The sequence below is a fragment of the Nerophis lumbriciformis genome, linkage group LG36 (genome assembly GCF_033978685.3).
Source record: "Nerophis lumbriciformis linkage group LG36, RoL_Nlum_v2.1, whole genome shotgun sequence".
In the NCBI taxonomy this organism is placed as follows: Eukaryota; Metazoa; Chordata; class Actinopteri; order Syngnathiformes; family Syngnathidae; genus Nerophis; species Nerophis lumbriciformis.
Window position 1 is genome coordinate 16725001 of NC_084583.2, and position 17500 is coordinate 16742500.

The 17500-nt window shown below is 44.2% G+C and overlaps 1 protein-coding gene across 5 annotated transcripts in view; it reads left to right on the forward strand.

Annotated features, from left to right (window-relative positions):
* The window catches only part of fgf13a (fibroblast growth factor 13a), a 339492-nt gene that overhangs the window by 293852 nt on the left and 28140 nt on the right, over positions 1-17500 (forward strand). The gene's annotated exons all lie outside the window — the stretch shown is intronic.

Consider the following 17500-nt stretch of genomic DNA (forward strand, 5'->3'; position numbering starts at 1 on the left):
GGGGGGGGGGGGGGTCCACACGCGTGCACCTGACAGCCAGGAGTCAAATTAGTAAAGATTTGCCAAAGGTCTCGGTTGTCGGCGTCAATCCTCATTCATGCAAACAAGTTACTTTCTTTTATTTGGTTTCTCTTCAGGGCACCAACGCCCCTGACCTTTTCCACTCGTAACTGCAACGCGGTTAGGTTTGGATCTGCCTCCGTTAATCAGGAAGTCTGACCATTAAGGTTTGTTCTACCGTATTTTCCGGACCATAGGGCGCACCGGATTATAAGGCGCACTGCCGATGAGCGTTTCTAGTCGGGTCTTTTTTCATACAAAAATCTCACCGGATTATAAGGCACTAGAGATGCGCGGATAGGCAATTATTTCATCCGCAACCGCATCACAAAAGTCGTCAACCATCCGCCATCCACCCGAACTAACATTTAATCAAAACCGCACCCGCCCGCCATCCGCCACCCGCCCGTTGTTATATATCTAATATAGAAGATGCAAGGCATTAGTGAGGTTATAAAGCTTTTGCCTGTTAAAGAAAGGAGACTGATCCAATGAAGCAGAGACATTCAATGCGTGCCACGCTGTCACGGCCCAGACGCGCACCAGTGCGCAATCATCTGGGAGCCGCGCTGAGCGCACCTCCAAGCGCGCTCGCGCCACTCAAACTGCTGCAGGCAGCTGCGTTCTATCTTGTTTTAACATCCTGTGGCACTCTTCTGGGATCACGGCGGACGAAACTGCTCATGCTCAGGGTGTTTGTGGAGATTCGGGGTTTTGCACAAATGTGATGCACCGTGTTAGATGTCCCGGTTTTGTGACTGTCGTAGACATAAACAGCGTCACAGCTCTTGCAAATCACGTAGCCAGCATTACTATCATCCTGATTTACAACCTCATAAAAACGAGTCCACGCTGAACTTTTCTGGCTTTTTTTCCCCCTGGTCTTTAGTACCGTATTTTCCGCACTATAAGGCGCACCTAAAAACCGCAAATTTTCTCAAAAGCTGACAGTGCGCCTTATAACCCGGTGCGCTTTACATATGGATAAATATTAAGATTCATTTTCATAAAGTTTCGGTCTCGTAACTACGGTAAACAGCCGCCATCTTTTTTCCCGGTAGAACAGGAAGCGCTTCTTCTTCTACGCAAGCAACCGCCAAGGTAAGCACCAGCCCCCATAGAACAGGAAGCGCTTCTTCTTCTACTGTAAGCAACCATCCGCCCGCGTAGAAGAAGAAAAAGCGCGCGGATATTACCGTACTTCATTTCCTTTGTGTGTTTACATCTGTAAAGACCACAAAATAGCTCCTACTAAACGACAGGGGTCCGGTTCATGAAAAGACGCAATCTCTCCATCCGCACACGGATTACTATTTCACAGCAACTGATATTCCTGTGAACCGCACTGTGGATACAACGGGAGCACGTACGGTGAATATTCGCACCACAGGGAATGAGAAGTCATCCTTCACTGTGGTTCTAGCTTGCCATGCTAATGGCCAGAAACTTCCACCCATGGTGATATTCAAAAGGAAGACCTTGCCAAAAGAGACCTTTCCAGCCGGCGTCATCATAAAAGCTAACTCGAAGGGATGGATGAAGAAAAGATGAGCGAGTGGTTAAGGTAAGTTTAAGTTTACGCGAAGAGGCCGGGTGGCTTTTTTCACGCAGCTTCGTCCATGTTGATATGCGATTCCATGCGCGCCCACATCACGCTGGTTTTAATATATTATTAAAGTTTGACTGACCTATTTGACTGTTTTTTTGACATTCCTTTAGCGCAGTTAGATGCGGCTTACAACACGGGGCGGCTTATAGGTGGACAAAGTTTTGAAATATGCCGTTCATTGAAGGCGCGGCTTATAACCCAGGGCGCCTTATGGTGCGGAAAATACGGTATTCCCTTTTTTAGTTTGTCGCGTACCACGTTTGCTGCCGGCGTTGCCATCTCTTTTTTTCTTCTTCTTCTGTTGTGGCATATGCTGCAGGTGCCTGCTCGTTTTTCGTATGTGGGTAACAACATTTAACTATGTATATATATTTCCGAATTGGTTTAACTGCCACCCGCCTGAATCTATTTAAAATCTAATTTTTTTTTAATTTCAACCGCCCGACCCGACCCGACCCGCGGATAAAATCAAAATTTTTTTTATTTCAACCGCCCGACCCGCGGGTAATCCGCGGACTCCGCGGTTGTGTCCGCAAACCGCGCATCTCTATAAGGCACTGTTACGTTCCCAGATGGCTCAGAGTCTAGGGATCGTAGGCATACTTGCCAACCTTGAGACCTCCAATTTCGGGAGGTGGGGGCAGGGGGGAGGGGGTGGGCGTGGTCGGGGTAGAAGGGGGGCGTGGTCGGGGGCGTGGCTAAAAGGGGAGGAGTATATTTACAGCTAGAATTCACCAAGTCAAGTATTTCATATATATATTTATTTATTTTATTATATGTATATATATATATATATTAATTGTATTATATATATATATATATATATATATATATATATATATATATATATATATATATATATATATATATTTATTTTATTATATGTATATATATATATATATTAATTGTATTATATATATATATGTATATATATATATATATATATATATATATATATATATAAAAATAAATACTTGAATTTCAGTGTTCATTTATTTACACATATACACACACATCACACTAGATGGCAGTATTGTCCTGTTTAAGAGTGTCACAACATTGCTGTTTATGGCAGACGAACTGCTTTACGGTATACAAAAACGTGACTGCTGTTGTTGTGTGTTGTTGCCGCGCTGGGAGGACGTTAATGAAACTGCCTAACAATAAACCCACATAAGAAAACAAGAACTCGCCCTCCATCATTCTACAGTTATAACGTGATTGGGCAGGTATGCTGGTTATATTGTGGGTATATTGTGGGTCCATGAGGACCTGAGTCCGCCTGAATTTCGGGAGATTTTCGGGAGAAAATTTGTCCCGGGAAGTTTTCGGGAGAGGCGCTGAATTTCAGGAGTCTCCCGGAAAATCCGGGAGGGTTGGCAAGTATGATCGTAGGGGAACGCAACATTAAAATGTATAAACCAAATGAGTTGTAAATTAAAGACACCGAAGCCAAGAATTGAAAACAAAAACTAGTGTTATTGAAAAGTAACCAAAACACTAGCCTAGCTTGGGAATACAGGTGCTGTCAAAGAAATGAACAAAACATACCAAAATACACCTCTGGTAAAGAAAAGGTAAGCTGACTAACTAAAGCTATTTCATTAGCACAAACCAAAAACCTACCTACCTACTCTAGCCAAAGAGGGGGTCCAAAACATACAAGGGTGACAGCCACCACTAAACCTGGTGTCTCTATACGCAAACACATCCTATGTGTGTAGTGTATAGAGGTCTCTGTCTAACCCAGTGGTTCTTAACCTGGGTTCGATCGAACCCTAGGGGTTCGGTGAGTCGGCTTCAGGGGTTCGGCGGAGGTCAAGACACACCCAACTTATCGTGTAAATAAAAACTTCTCCCTATCGGCGTACTTGCCAACTTTGAGATCTCCGATTTCGGGAGGTGGGGGGTGTGGTCGGGGGTGGGGCGAAGGGCGTGGTTGGGGGCGTGGTTAATAGGGGAGGAGTTTATTTACAGCTAGAATTCACCAAGTCAAGTATTTCATATATACAGGTAAAAGCCAGTAAATTAGAATATTTTGAAAAACTTGATTTATTTCAGTAATTGCATTCAAAAGGTGTAACTTGTACATTATATTTATTCATTGCACACAGACTGATGCATTCAAATGTTTATTTCATTTAATTTTGATGATTTGAAGTGGCAACAAATGAAAATCCAAAATTCCGTGTGTCACAAAATTAGAATATTACTTAAGGCTAATACAAAAAAGGGATTTTTAGAAATGTTGGCCAACTGAAAAGTATGAAAATGAAAAATATGAGCATGTACAATACTCAATACTTGGTTGGAGCTCCTTTTGCCTCAATTACTGCGTTAATGCGGCGTGGCATGGAGTCGATGAGTTTCTGGCACTGCTCAGGTGTTATGAGAGCCCAGGTTGCTCTGATAGTGGCCTTCAACTCTTCTGCGTTTTTGGGTCTGGCATTCTGCATCTTCCTTTTCACAATACCCCACAGATTTTCTATGGGGCTAAGGTCAGGGGAGTTGGCGGGCCAATTTAGAACAGAAATACCATGGTCCGTAAACCAGGCACGGGTAGATTTTGCGCTGTGTGCAGGCGCCAAGTCCTGTTGGAACTTGAAATCTCCATCTCCATAGAGCAGGTCAGCAGCAGGAAGCATGAAGTGCTCTAAAACTTGCTGGTAGACGGCTGCGTTGACCCTGGATCTCAGGAAACAGAGTGGACCGACACCAGCAGATGACATGGCACTCCAAACCATCACCCAACCATGCAAAATTTGAATTTCCTTTGGAAATCGAGGTCCCAGAGTCTGGAGGAAGACAGGAGAGGCACAGGATCCACGTTGCCTGAAGTCTAGTGTAAAGTTTCCACCATCAGTGATGGTTTGGGGTGCCATGTCATCTGCTGGTGTCGGTCCACTCTGTTTCCTGAGATCCAGGGTCAACGCAGCCGTCTACCAGCAAGTTTTAGAGCACTTCATGCTTCCTGCTGCTGACCTGCTCTATGGAGATGGAGATTTCAAGTTCCAACAGGACTTGGCGCCTGCACACAGCGCAAAATCTACCCGTGCCTGGTTTACGGACCATGGTATTTCTGTTCTAAATTGGCCCGCCAACTCCCCTGACCTTAGCCCCATAGAAAATCTGTGGGGTATTGTGAAAAGGAAGATGCAGAATGCCAGACCCAAAAACGCAGAAGAGTTGAAGGCCACTATCAGAGCAACCTGGGCTCTCATAACACCTGAGCAGTGCCAGAAACTCATCGACTCCATGCCACGCCGCATTAACGCAGTAATTGAGGCAAAAGGAGCTCCAACCAAGTATTGAGTATTGTACATGCTCATATTTTTCATTTTCATACTTTTCAGTTGGCCAACATTTCTAAAAATCCCTTTTTTGTATTAGCCTTACACAATATTCTAATTTTGTGACACACGGAATTTTGGATTTTCATTTGTTGCCACTTCAAATCATCAAAATTAAATGAAATAAACATTTGAATGCATCAGTCTGTGTGCAATGAATTAATATAATGTACAAGTTACACCTTTTGAATGCAATTACTGAAATAAATCAAGTTTTTCAAAATATTCTAATTTACTGGCTTTTACCTGTATATAGTTAGTCAAGGGTTGAGGTGTTCTTTTAGTGCGGTTTTGAAGGAGGATAGAGATGCACTTTCTTTTACACCTGTTGGGAGTCCATTCCATATTGATGTGGCATAGAAGGAGAATGAGTTAAGACCTTTGTTAGATCAGAATCTGGGTTTAGTGTGGTTAGTGGAGCTCCCCCTGGTGTTGTGGTTATGGCGGTCATTTACGTTAAGGAAGTAGTTTGACATGTACTTCGGTATCAGGGAGGTGTAGCGGATTTTATAGACCAGGTTCAGTGCAAGTTGTTTGGTTTGTTTAGCACTTTTATATTTTTGTCCTGCGTTTAATTTATTAAAAACCTTAAAGGGGAACATTATCACCAGACCTATGTAAGCGACAATATATACCTTGATGTTGCAGAAAAAAGACCATATTTTTTTCTTAACCGATTTCCGAACTCTAAATGGGTGAATTTTGGCGAATTAAACGCCTTCGTCACAACGTGACGTCACATCGGGAAGTAATCCGCCATTTTCTCAAACACAGAGTCAAATCAGCTCTGTTATTTTTCATTTTTTCGACTGTTTTCCGTACCTTGGAGACATCATGCCTCGTCGGTGTGTTGTCGGAGGGTGTAACAAAACGAACAGGGACGGATTCAAGTTGCACCAGTGGCCCAAAGATGCCAAAGTGGCAAGAAATTGGACGTTTGTTCCGCACACTTTACCGACGAAAGCTATGCTACGACAGAGATGGCAAGAATGTGTGGATATCCTGCGACACTCAAAGCAGATGCATTTCCAACGATAAAGTCAAAGAAATCTGCCGCCAGACCCCCATTGAATCTGCCGGAGTGTGTGAGCAATTCAGGGACAAAGGACCTCGGTAGCACGGCGAGCAATGGCGGCAGTTTGTTCCCGCAGACGAGCGAGCTAAACCCCCTGGATGTCTTGGCTCACACCGTCCCTTATGCCACCGAAGATGATCAAGAGAAGAATATCAACATAGTGAGTTAAGAACAAGTATATACATTTGATTATTTACATTTGATTATTAACAATCTGTGGAGGTGGGATGTGGTGGGGAGACGGGGTTAGGCTAGGGTTGTAGTTGACTGGAGGTGTTCTTTTAGTGCGGTTTTGAAGGAAGATATCTAATTTCACCTATTTGGGTTAAAAATATTTTTTGCAAACCAATAATTATAGTCTTAAGGCCCAAGCTGGTTTTTTTTTACATGCTTTTCATAAGACCCCAATTCAGTAGTGTACACAATTTTGGAAATAAGAGCTAAAAGGTGCTGTCCACGCATGTGGCCAATAAGCCTTTAGAGCAGGCCTGGGCAATTCGTTTGACTAAGGGGCCAAATTTAGAGGAAAAAATGTATTTTTGGGAAAACTAATACGAAACCTCACACTAAAGTCTGATTGAATGCTAAAAATGTTATGACAGACCGCCTTAAAAACGAAATGGAATTTTATTTTTTTCTATGAACGATAAAACCCCGAATATTGAGAACATATGAACGTCACACCCCCTTTCGATCGACATATTTTACAATCAAGCCAAATGCAACAAAAATGCAACAAACACAGCGAAATATGAACGTGAAGGGTAAAAAAAACAAAAAACATCTACAATCTGATATATGTGATATATCACTAAGCTTTAGAACTTTCTTGTAAAAATCTCCTTCTACGTCTGTCCCTGAAACCCACATTTCAGGCTCTGGAAACACTCTGTGGTGTCATGTCTGTGTGATCATGTTTTGTTTTAGTCACGTTTTGTTTAGTTATTGGACTCTTTAGTTTCTGGCTTTTCACTCCCTTGTCTTGTTTCCATGACTAGTTTCACCTGTTCCACGTTTGGACTCATTGTGCACTCTTGTTTGTCACCATAGCAACCCATTAGTTTTCACCTGTCACGTCACTATGTGACGTCACAGGAAAATGGACGGGTGTTTATAACGATGGTTAAAATGAGGCACTTTGAAGCTTTTTTTAGGGATATTGCGTGATGGGTAAAATTTTGAAAAAAACTTCGAAAAATAAAATAAGCCACTGGGAACTGATTTTTAATGGTTTTAACCATTCTGAAATTGTGGTAATGTTCCCCTTTAATCTTACCTGCACGCTACTCCTGCTTGTCTTCTGCCTCGGAAGGAACGCGACAATCGCAGCTATGCGTCAAAGGCAGAAGACAAGCAGGAGTTGTTGATTGATTCCCAATCAACAAATGACTCGGGGAAAGAGCGCTCCTCGAGTCAGGTGTGCACTTATTCCCCCTGCACAGGTGACTACATGCATATGTGGAAACATGAATGACACAGCACCGATGCCACTTGAAAGTTATTTTACACCACGACTCTTTAAATATTTCACGCACAAGCATTTTTAAATGGAGTTGGTTTTTTTCCCCTCCAATTGTATGGGCGTTTTGCGACGGTGCGCGCACATATTTTATGCATGCACATGTTTTTGCACGTCTGGGCGTACGCATCAAGTTAAAAAAAAAAAGAGAGCAGGAGGGTGAGAGAACATGTGCGGTGAGAATAAGAGCGCATGAGTGGGTGAGGCAGAACGCACCAGTGGGAAAAAAATATTCTTCCGTCAGTGTCGATGTGTGGGTGAGGAAGAACCAATTAATATGGATTTCACCAGACTTTCTTTCTTCTACTTTGGGGAAGAAAATGCAGTTTTTTCCTCTAAATTTGGCCCCTGAGTCAAAAGAATTGCCCAGGCCTGCTCTAAAGGCTTATTGGCCACATGCGTGGACAGCACCTTTTAGCTCTTATTTCCAAAATTGTGTACACTACTGGGGTCTGATGAAAAGCATGTAAAAAAACAGCTTTGGCCTTAAGACTATAATTACTGGTTTGCAAAAATTTTTTTTAACCCAAATAGGTGAAATTAGATCATCTCCCACGACCAGAGGTGGGTAGAGTAGCCAGAAATTGTACTCAAGTAAGAGTACTGTTACTTTAGAGATTTATTACTCAAGTAAAAGTAAGGAGTAGTCACCCAAATATTTACTTGAGTAAAAGTAAAAAGTATGTTGTGAAAAAGCTACTCAAATACTGAGTAACTGATGAGTAACATACACACACATATCATATATATATATATATATATACACACACACACACATATATATATATATATATATATACACACACACACACACACACATATATATATATATATATATATGTGTGTGTGTGTATATATATATATATATATATATATATATATATATACACATATATATATATACATACATTGATATATACAGTATATAATTTATATTTATTTATTTTGCCGTTTTTGTTTACATGTTAAAGGTGTTTTAATGAATATACATGCATGTTTAACACATATAGATTCCTTTCTTTCATGAAAACAAGAATATAAGTTGGTGTATTACCTGATTCTGATGACTTGCGTTGATTGTAATCAGACAGTAGTGATGATAATGATCGTCCACGTTTTCAAATGGAGGAGAAAAAAAGTTCCTCCTTTCTGTCTAATACCACATGAAAGTGGTTGGTTTTTGGCTTCTTATTTGTCCAGCTTCCATATTCCTTTTTATACACTTTACAAGAAATACATTGGCGGCAAACTCCGTAGCTTGCTAGCTTGTTTGTGCTGGCTTTCGGAGACTCTTATTTTGAAAGCGCAGGCGCGATGGAGCGGCACTTTTATTGTGAAGACAGGACGGGATGAACGGTTGAAATAAAAAAAGGTCTTTTTTCCTTCACACTTTTGATTGATTGATTGGAACTTTTATTAGTAGATTGCACAGTACAGTACATATTTCGTACGATTGACCACTAAATGGTAACACCCGAATACGTTTTTCAACTTGTTTAAGTCAGGTCATGTGACCCCTGGCTCTGTTTGATTGGTCCAACGTCACCAGTGACTGCATCTGATTGGTGGAACGGAGTGAACGTCACCAGTGACTGTATTTGTTGAAACGCAGGCACTATGAAGGTCTGTCTGACAGACCAAAACAAACAAAGCGTGCATTAACAGATCGATAAAAATTAGTAGCGAGTAGCGAGCTGAATGTAGATAAAAGTAGCGGAGTAAAAGTAGCGTTTCTTCTCTATAAATATACTCAAGTAAAAGTAAAAGTACGTTGCATTAAAACTACTCTTAGAAGTACAATTTATCCCAAAAGTTACTCAAGTAGATGTAACGGAGTAAATGTAGCGCGTTACTACCCACCTCTGCCCACGACACACCAGACGGTATCTCTATCCTCCTTCAAAACCGCACTAAATGAACAACTCCAGTCAACTACAACCCTAGCCTAACCCCGTCTCCCCACCACATCCCACCTCCCCGGATTGTTAATAATCAAATGTAAATAATCAAATGTATATACTTGTTCTTATGCTATCTGAGCTCACTATGTTCTCTGCTCGCTGTACATATCCTACCAAGTCAGACCTACACTGTTTCAATGTCCATTTCCAGATGATATAATTGTTGATGACTGAAGTGCTGATAGCAGCCAAACATCCATCCATCCATCCATCTTCTTCCGCTTATCCGAGGTCGGGTCGCGGGGGCAGCAGCCTAAGCAGGGAAGCCCAGACTTCCCTCTCCCCAGCCACTTCGTCCAGCTCTTCCTGTGGGACCCCGAGGCGTTCCCAGGCCAGCCGGGAGACAAAGTCTTCCCAACGTGTCCTGGGTCTTCCCCGCGGCCTCCTACCGGTCGGACGTGCCCTAAACACCTCCCTAGGGAGGCGTTCGGGTGGCATCCTGACCAGATGCCCGAACCACCTCATCTGGCTCCTCTCCATGTGGAGGAGCAGCGGCTTTACTTTGAGCTCCTCCCGGATGACAGAGCTTCTCACCCTATCTCTAAGGGAGAGCCCCGCCACCCGGCGGAGGAAACTCATTTCGGCCGCTTGTACCCGTGTACTTGTCCTTTCGGTCATAACCCAAAGCTCATGACCATAGGTGAGGATGGGAACGTAGATCGACCGGTAAATTGAGAGCTTTGCCTTCCGGCTCAGCTCCTTCTTCACCACAACGGATCGATACAGCGTCCGCATTACTGAAGACGCCGCACCGATCCGCCTGTTGATCTCGCGATCCACTCTTCCCTCACTCGTGAACAAGACTCCGAGGTACTTGAACTCCTCCACTTGGGGCAAGATCTACTCCCCAACCCGGAGATGGCACTCCACCCTTTTCCGGGAGAGAACCATGGACTCGGACTTGGAGGTGCTGATTCCCATCCCAGTCGCTTCACACTCGGCTGCGAACCGATCCAGCGAGAGCTGAAGATCTTGGCCAGAAGAAGCCATCAGGACCACATCATCTGCAAATAGCAGAGACCTAATCCTGCAGCCACCAAACCAGATCCCCGTAACGCCCTGACTGCGCCTAGGAATTCTGTCCATAAAGGTTATGAACAGAATCGGTGACAAAGGGCAGCCTTGGCGGAGTCCAACCCTCACTGGAAACGTGTCCGACTTACTGCCGGCAATGCGGACCAAGCTCTGGCACTGATTATATAGGGAGGGAACTGCCACAATAAGACAGTCCGATACCCCATACTCTCTGAGCACTCCCCACAGGACTTCCCGGGGTACACGGTCGAATGCCTTCTCCAAGTCCACAAAGCACATGTAGACTGGTTGGGCAAACTCCCATGCACCCTCAAGGACCCTGCCGAGAGTATAGAGCTGGTCCACAGTTCCACGACCAGGACGAAAACCACACTGTTCCTCCTGAATCCGAGGTTCGACTATTTCAGTACTAAAAAAAAAAAAAAAAAAAGTGACTTAAGTACAGTTTTTTAATTGAGCTGCTGCATTTTTTTGGTTGGGTTGTTTATTTATTTTGAGGAACTTCTCCATTTCTAAAAGGGGAGGAATGTTATAGAGTGATCTATGTTTGTCTGTTGCCATCTCCTGGTGAATGTTGGCTATAGCGTACTGGGGTTACTTTTTGGTTGGCCAACGATTTACGTGGTGTTGCGCACCTGCCGTCAAGTGTGTGAGTCTGTTCTGAAGTCTACAGTAAAGAGACGTACTTCATCCCCTCGCCTGTTATTGCCTCCAACTCAATATATTACAACAACATTGCTGTTTACAGCAAACAAACTGCTTTACGGTAGAATAAAACATGACTGAGAATCAGCACCTCCAAGTCCGAGTCCATGGTTCTCGCCCGGAAAAGGATGGAGTGCCATCTCCGGGTTGGGGAGGAGATCTTGCCCCAAGTGGAGGAGTTCAAGTTCCTCGGAGTCTTGTTCACGAGTGAGGGAAGAGTGAATCGTGAGATCGACAGGCGGGTCGGTGCGGCGTCTTCAGTAATGCGGACGCTGTATCGGTCCGTTGTGGTGAAGAAGGAGCTGAGCCGGAAGGCAAAGCTCTCAATTTACCGGTCGATCTACGTTCCCATCCTCACCTATGGTCATGAGCTTTGGGTTATGACCAAAAAGACAGGATCACGGGTACAAGCGGCCGAAATGAGTTTCCTCCGCCGGGTAGCGGGGCTCTCCCTTAGAGATAGGGTGAGAAGCTCTGCCATCCGGGAGGAGCTCAAAGTAAAGCCGCTGCTCCTCCACATCGAGAGGAGCCAGATGAGGTGGTTCGGGCATCTGGTCAGGATGCCACCCGAACGCCTCCCTAGGGAGGTGTTTAGGGCACGTCCGACCGGTAGGAGGCCGCGGGGAAGACCCAGGACACGTTGGGAAGACTATGTCTCCCGGCTGGCCTGGGAACGCCTCGGGGTCCCCCGGGAGGAGCTGGACGAAGTGGCTGGGGAGAGGGAAGTCTGGGCTTCCCTGCTTAGACTGCTGCCCCCGCGACCCGACCTCGGATAAGCGGAAGAAGATGGATGGATGGATGGATGGATGCTGTTGTTGTGTGTTGTTACCGCGCTGGGAGGACGTTAATGAAACTGGCTAACAATAAAGCCACATAAGAAACCAAGAACTCGCCCTCGATCATTCTACAGTTATAACGTGTGTTGTGGGAAAATGGACGTGAATACAGGCTGTTGACACGTCACTCAGGTCCGCATGGAGCTGGAGGGGGCGTGGCTTCCAGCTCCGCCTGAATTTCGGGAGATTTTAGGGAGAAAATTTGTCCCGGGAGGTTTTCGGGAGAGGCGCTGAATTTCGGGAGTCTCCCGGAAAATCCGGGAGGGTTGGCAAGTATGTGTGCGCTTTGCCCTGGAATGTACGGCTAGGTCGCTATTCAGCACCTACCAATTCACCGCAAAAACAACTTAGTGAGGTTTGGACCGTCCCAGCAGGCTCGAGACATTGAAACAACGTTGGGAACTTGTAAAATTAGTCCTAACGTTGAGACACTCAATCTTGAAAAACATGCTTTTTGACAATGTTTAATCAATCTCAGGTTCTGACATTGATTTGACCATTGAAATGTGGTCATTTCCCAACCAATATTCTACAACACAAATGCAACATGCTTGTGGATGATGTTTATTGTGTGAATGCCCAACCATTCACACAATAATAAGATTCTACACTAAAATAATCATGTATTATTATAATCCTTCCCGGTAAGGTCTATCCAGGTGTACTGGAGAGGAGGCTACGCCGGATAGTCCAACCTCGGATTCAGGAGGAACAGTGTGGTTTTGGTCCTGGTCGTGGAACTGTGGACCAGCTCTATACTCTCGGCAGGGTCCTTGAGGGTGCATGGGAGTTTGCCCAACCAGTCTACATGTGCTTTGTGGACTTGGAGAAGGCATTCGACCGTGTCCCCCGGGAAGTCCTGTGGAGAGTGCTCAGAGAGTATCGGACTGTCTGATTGTGGCGGTCCGCTCCCTGTATGATCAGTGTCAGAGCTTAGTCCGCATTGCCGGCAGTTAGTCGGACACGTTTCCAGTGAGGGTTGGACTCCGCCAAGGCTGCCCTTTGTCACCCATTCTGTTCATAACTTTTATGGACAGAATTTCTAGGCGCAGTCAAGGCGTTGAGGGGATCCGGTTTGGTGGCTGCAGGATTAGGTCTCTGCTTTTTGCAGATGATGTGGTCCTGATGGCTTCATCTGGCCAGGATCTTCAGCTCTCACTGGATCGGTTCACAGCTGAGTGTGAAGCGACTGGGATGAGAATCAGCACCTCCAAGTCCCAGTCCATGGTTCTCACCCGGGAAAGGGTGGAGTGCCATCTCTAGGTTAAGGAGGAGATATTTCCCCAAGTGGAGGAGTTCAAGTACCTAGGAGTCTTGCTCACGTGTGGAGGGGAAGTGGATCGTGAGATCGACAGGCAGATCGGTGCGAGGTCTTCAGTAATGCGGACGCTGTATCGATCCGTTGTGGTGAAGAAGGAAATGAGCCGGAAGGCAAAGCTCTCAATTTAGAAGGTCGATCTACGTTCCCATCCTCACCTATGGTCATGAGCTTTGGGTTATGATCGAAAGGACAATATCACGGGTACAAGCGGCCCAAATGAGTTTCTTCCGCCGGGTGGCGGGGCTCTCCCTTAGAGATAGGGTGAGAAGCTCTGTCATCCGGGAGGAACTCAGAGTAAAGCCGCTGCTCCTCCACATGGAGAGGAGCCAGATGAGGTGGTTCGGGCATATGCTCAGGATGCCACCCGAACGCCTCCTTAGGGAGGTGTTTGGGGCACGTCCGACCGGCAGGAGGCCAAGGAGAAGACCCAGGACACGTTGGGAAGACTATGTCTCCCGGCTGGCCTGGGAACGCCTCGGGATCCCCCGGGAGGAGCTGGACGAAGTGGCTGGGGAGGGGGAATGCTGGGCTTCTCTGCTTAGGCTGCTGCCCCCGCGACCCAACCTCGGATAAGCAGAAGAAAAAAATCTGGCGCCCTCCACAGCCCCCAGTTTTCACCCAACCAGGACCCTTCAAGTATAAAAAACCGTTCGGCTCGACCGGGAATCGTGAGTTACCCAAAAAGTGTTTTAAAAATGTCCCGGATTGCTCAGAATTCACGGTTTTCTGGGACATCTGGCCCATTTCTCGCCCGATTCCACCATCCACACACTCCACTCACCTTGAACAAGCAAACTACCACATTCCAAGTTCAAAGAAATTCCAGGAATTCCCAGAATTCCCGGTTTTCCAAAGCCCCATTTTCACTTCTTCCTGGAACCGTTTTCTCAGTCCACACTTTTCAATTGTTTTTGACTATTCCACCTTCAAAACATTCCTCTTAGTTCGGAAAAAAAATGCTTCTATTTTCTTCCGCACAAAGTCCCGGTTATCCCGAAATTCCAGTAATTCCAAAATACCCATTGTCATTTCCAACTGTTACTACGTCCACATTGTTCAACCAATGCCAAAAAGTCCAACACCAACCCATTCATATCATCTAGCACAAGTGTGCTAGTATCAACATTTTCAAAAATTCCCAGTTTTCCCGAATTTCCAGAATCTCCGGGAATTTCCCATTCAAATGAACGGACGTATTCATAGTTCTACAAATTCTCAAAATTTTGCGCAATTTTAAAACCCGATTCCGACTTTTCAACCTTCAACCCACATTACTCTTCCCATATGTCCAACGCAAAAACATGTTTCTCCCTTCCCCAAATTCCAGTTTTTCCCGGAATTTCCAGGAATTTTCTCCCCATTGACAATGAATTGGAAATATACAATCTACTGCATATCCAACATTTCTCATCCGATTTGAACCGTTCCAACATCCACACACTCCACTCACCTTGGACAAGCAAACTACCAGTTTCAAAGTTCAAAGAAATTCCAGGAATTCCCAGAATTCCCGGTTTTCCAAAGCCCCATTTTCACCTCTTCCTGGAACGGTTTTCTCAGTCCACACTTTTCAATCGTTTTTGACTATTCCACCTTCAAAACATTCCTCTTAGTTGGGAAAAAAAATGCCTCTATTTTTTTTTCGCACAAAGTCCCGGTTATCCCGAAATTCCAGTAATTCCAAAATGCCCATTGTCATTTCCAACTGTTACTACGTCCACATTGTTCAACCAATGCCAAAAAGTCCAACACCAACCCATTCATATCATCTAGCACAAGTGTGCTAGTATCAACATTTTTAAAAATTCCCAGTTTTCCCGAATTTCCAGAATCTCCGGGAATTTCCCAATCAAATAAACAGATGTATTCATAGTTCTACAAATTCTCAAAATTTTGCGCAATTTTAAAACCCGATTCCGACTTTTCAACCTTCCACCCACACTTCTCTTCCCATATGTGCAACGCAAAAACACGTTTCTCCCTTCCCCAAATTCCAGTTTTTCCCGGAATTTCCATGAATTTTCTCCCCATTGACAATGAATTGTAAATATACAATCTACTGCATATCCAACATTTCTCATCCGATTTGAACCGTTCCAACATCCACACACTCCACTCACCTTGGACAAGCAAACTACCAGTTTCAAAGTTCAAAGAAATTCCAGGAATTCCCAGAATTCCCGGTTTTCCAAAGCCCCATTTTCACCTCTTCCTGGAACGGTTTTCTCAGTCCACACTTTTCAATCGTTTTTGACTATTCCACCTTCAAAACATTCCTCTTAGTTGGGAAAAAAAAGGCCTCTATTTTTTTCCGCACAAAGTCCCGGTTATCCCGAAATTCCAGTAATTCCACAATGCCCATTGTCATTTCCAACTGTTACTACGTCCACATTGTTCAACCAATGCCAAAAAGTCCAACACCAACCCATTCATATCATCTAGCACAAGTGTGCTAGTATCAACATTTTCAAAAATTCCCAGTTTTCCCGAATTTCCAGAATCTTCGGAAAATTCCCATTCAAATGAATGGACGTATTCCTAGTTCTACAAATTCTCAAAATGTTGTGCAATTTTAAAACCCGATTCCGACTTTTCAACCTTCCACCCACACTTCTCTTCCCATATGTGCAACGCAAAAACATGTTTCTCCCTTCCCCAAATTCCAGTTTTTCCCGGAATTTCCAGGATTTTCTCCCCATTGACATAGAATGGGAAATATACAATCTACTGCATATCCCGCATTTCTCATCCGATTTGAACCGTTCCAACATCCACACACTCCACTCACCTTGAACAAGCAAACTACCATATTCCAAGTTCAAAGAAGTTCCAGGAATTCCCAGAATTTCCGGTTTTCCAAAGACCCATTTTCACCTCTTCCTGGAACCATTTTCTCAGTCCACACGTTTCAATCGTTTTTACCATTCCACCTTCAAAACATTCCTCTTAGTTGGGACAAAAAAATGCCTCTATTTTTTTTTCACGCAAATTCTCGGTTATCCCTAAGTTCCAGTACTTCCGAAATACCCATTGTACCCAACTGTTACTACGTCCACATTGTTCAACCAATGCCAAAAAGTCCAACACCAACCCATTTATATCATCTCGCACAAGTTTGCTAGTATCAACATTTTCAAAAATTCCCAGTTTTTCCGAATTTCCAAAATCTCTGGGAATTTCCCATTCAAATGAATGGACATATTCATAGTTCTACAAATTCTCAAAATGTTGTGCAATTTTAAAACCCGATTCCGACTTTTCAACCTTCCACCCACACTTCTCTTCCCATATGTGCAATGCAAAAACATGTTTTTCCCTTCCCCAAATTCCAGTTTTTCCCGGAATTTCCAGGAATTTCCCCCCCATTGACAATGAATTGGAAATATACAATCTACTGCATATCCAACATTTCTCATCCGATTTGAACCGTTCCACCATCCACACACTCCACTCACTTTGGACAAGCAAACTACCAGTTTCAAAGTTCAAAGAAATTCCAGGAATTCCCAGAATTCCCGGTTTTCCAAAGCCCCATTTTCACCTCTTCCTGGAACCGTTTTCTCAGTCCACACTTTTCAATTGTTTTTGACTATTCCACCTTCAAAACATTCCTCTTAGTTGGGAAAAAAAAATGCTTCTATTTTCTTCCGCACAAAGTCCCGGTTATCCCGAAATTCCAGTAATTCCAAAATACCCATTGTCATTTCCAACTGTTACTACGTCCACATTGTTCAACCAATGCCAAAAAGTCCAACACCAACCCATTTATATCATCCAGCACAAGTGTGCTGGTATCAACATTTTCAAAAATTCCCAGTTTTCCCGAATTTCCAGAATCTCCGGGAATTTCCCATTCAAATGAATGGACGTATTCATCGTTCTACAAATTCTCAAAATGTTGTGCAATTTTAAAACCTGATTCCGACTTTTCAACTTTCCACCCACACTTCTCTTCCCATATGTCCAACGCAAAATCATGTTTCTCCCTTCCCCAAATTCCAGTTTTTCCCGGAATTTCCAGGATTTTCT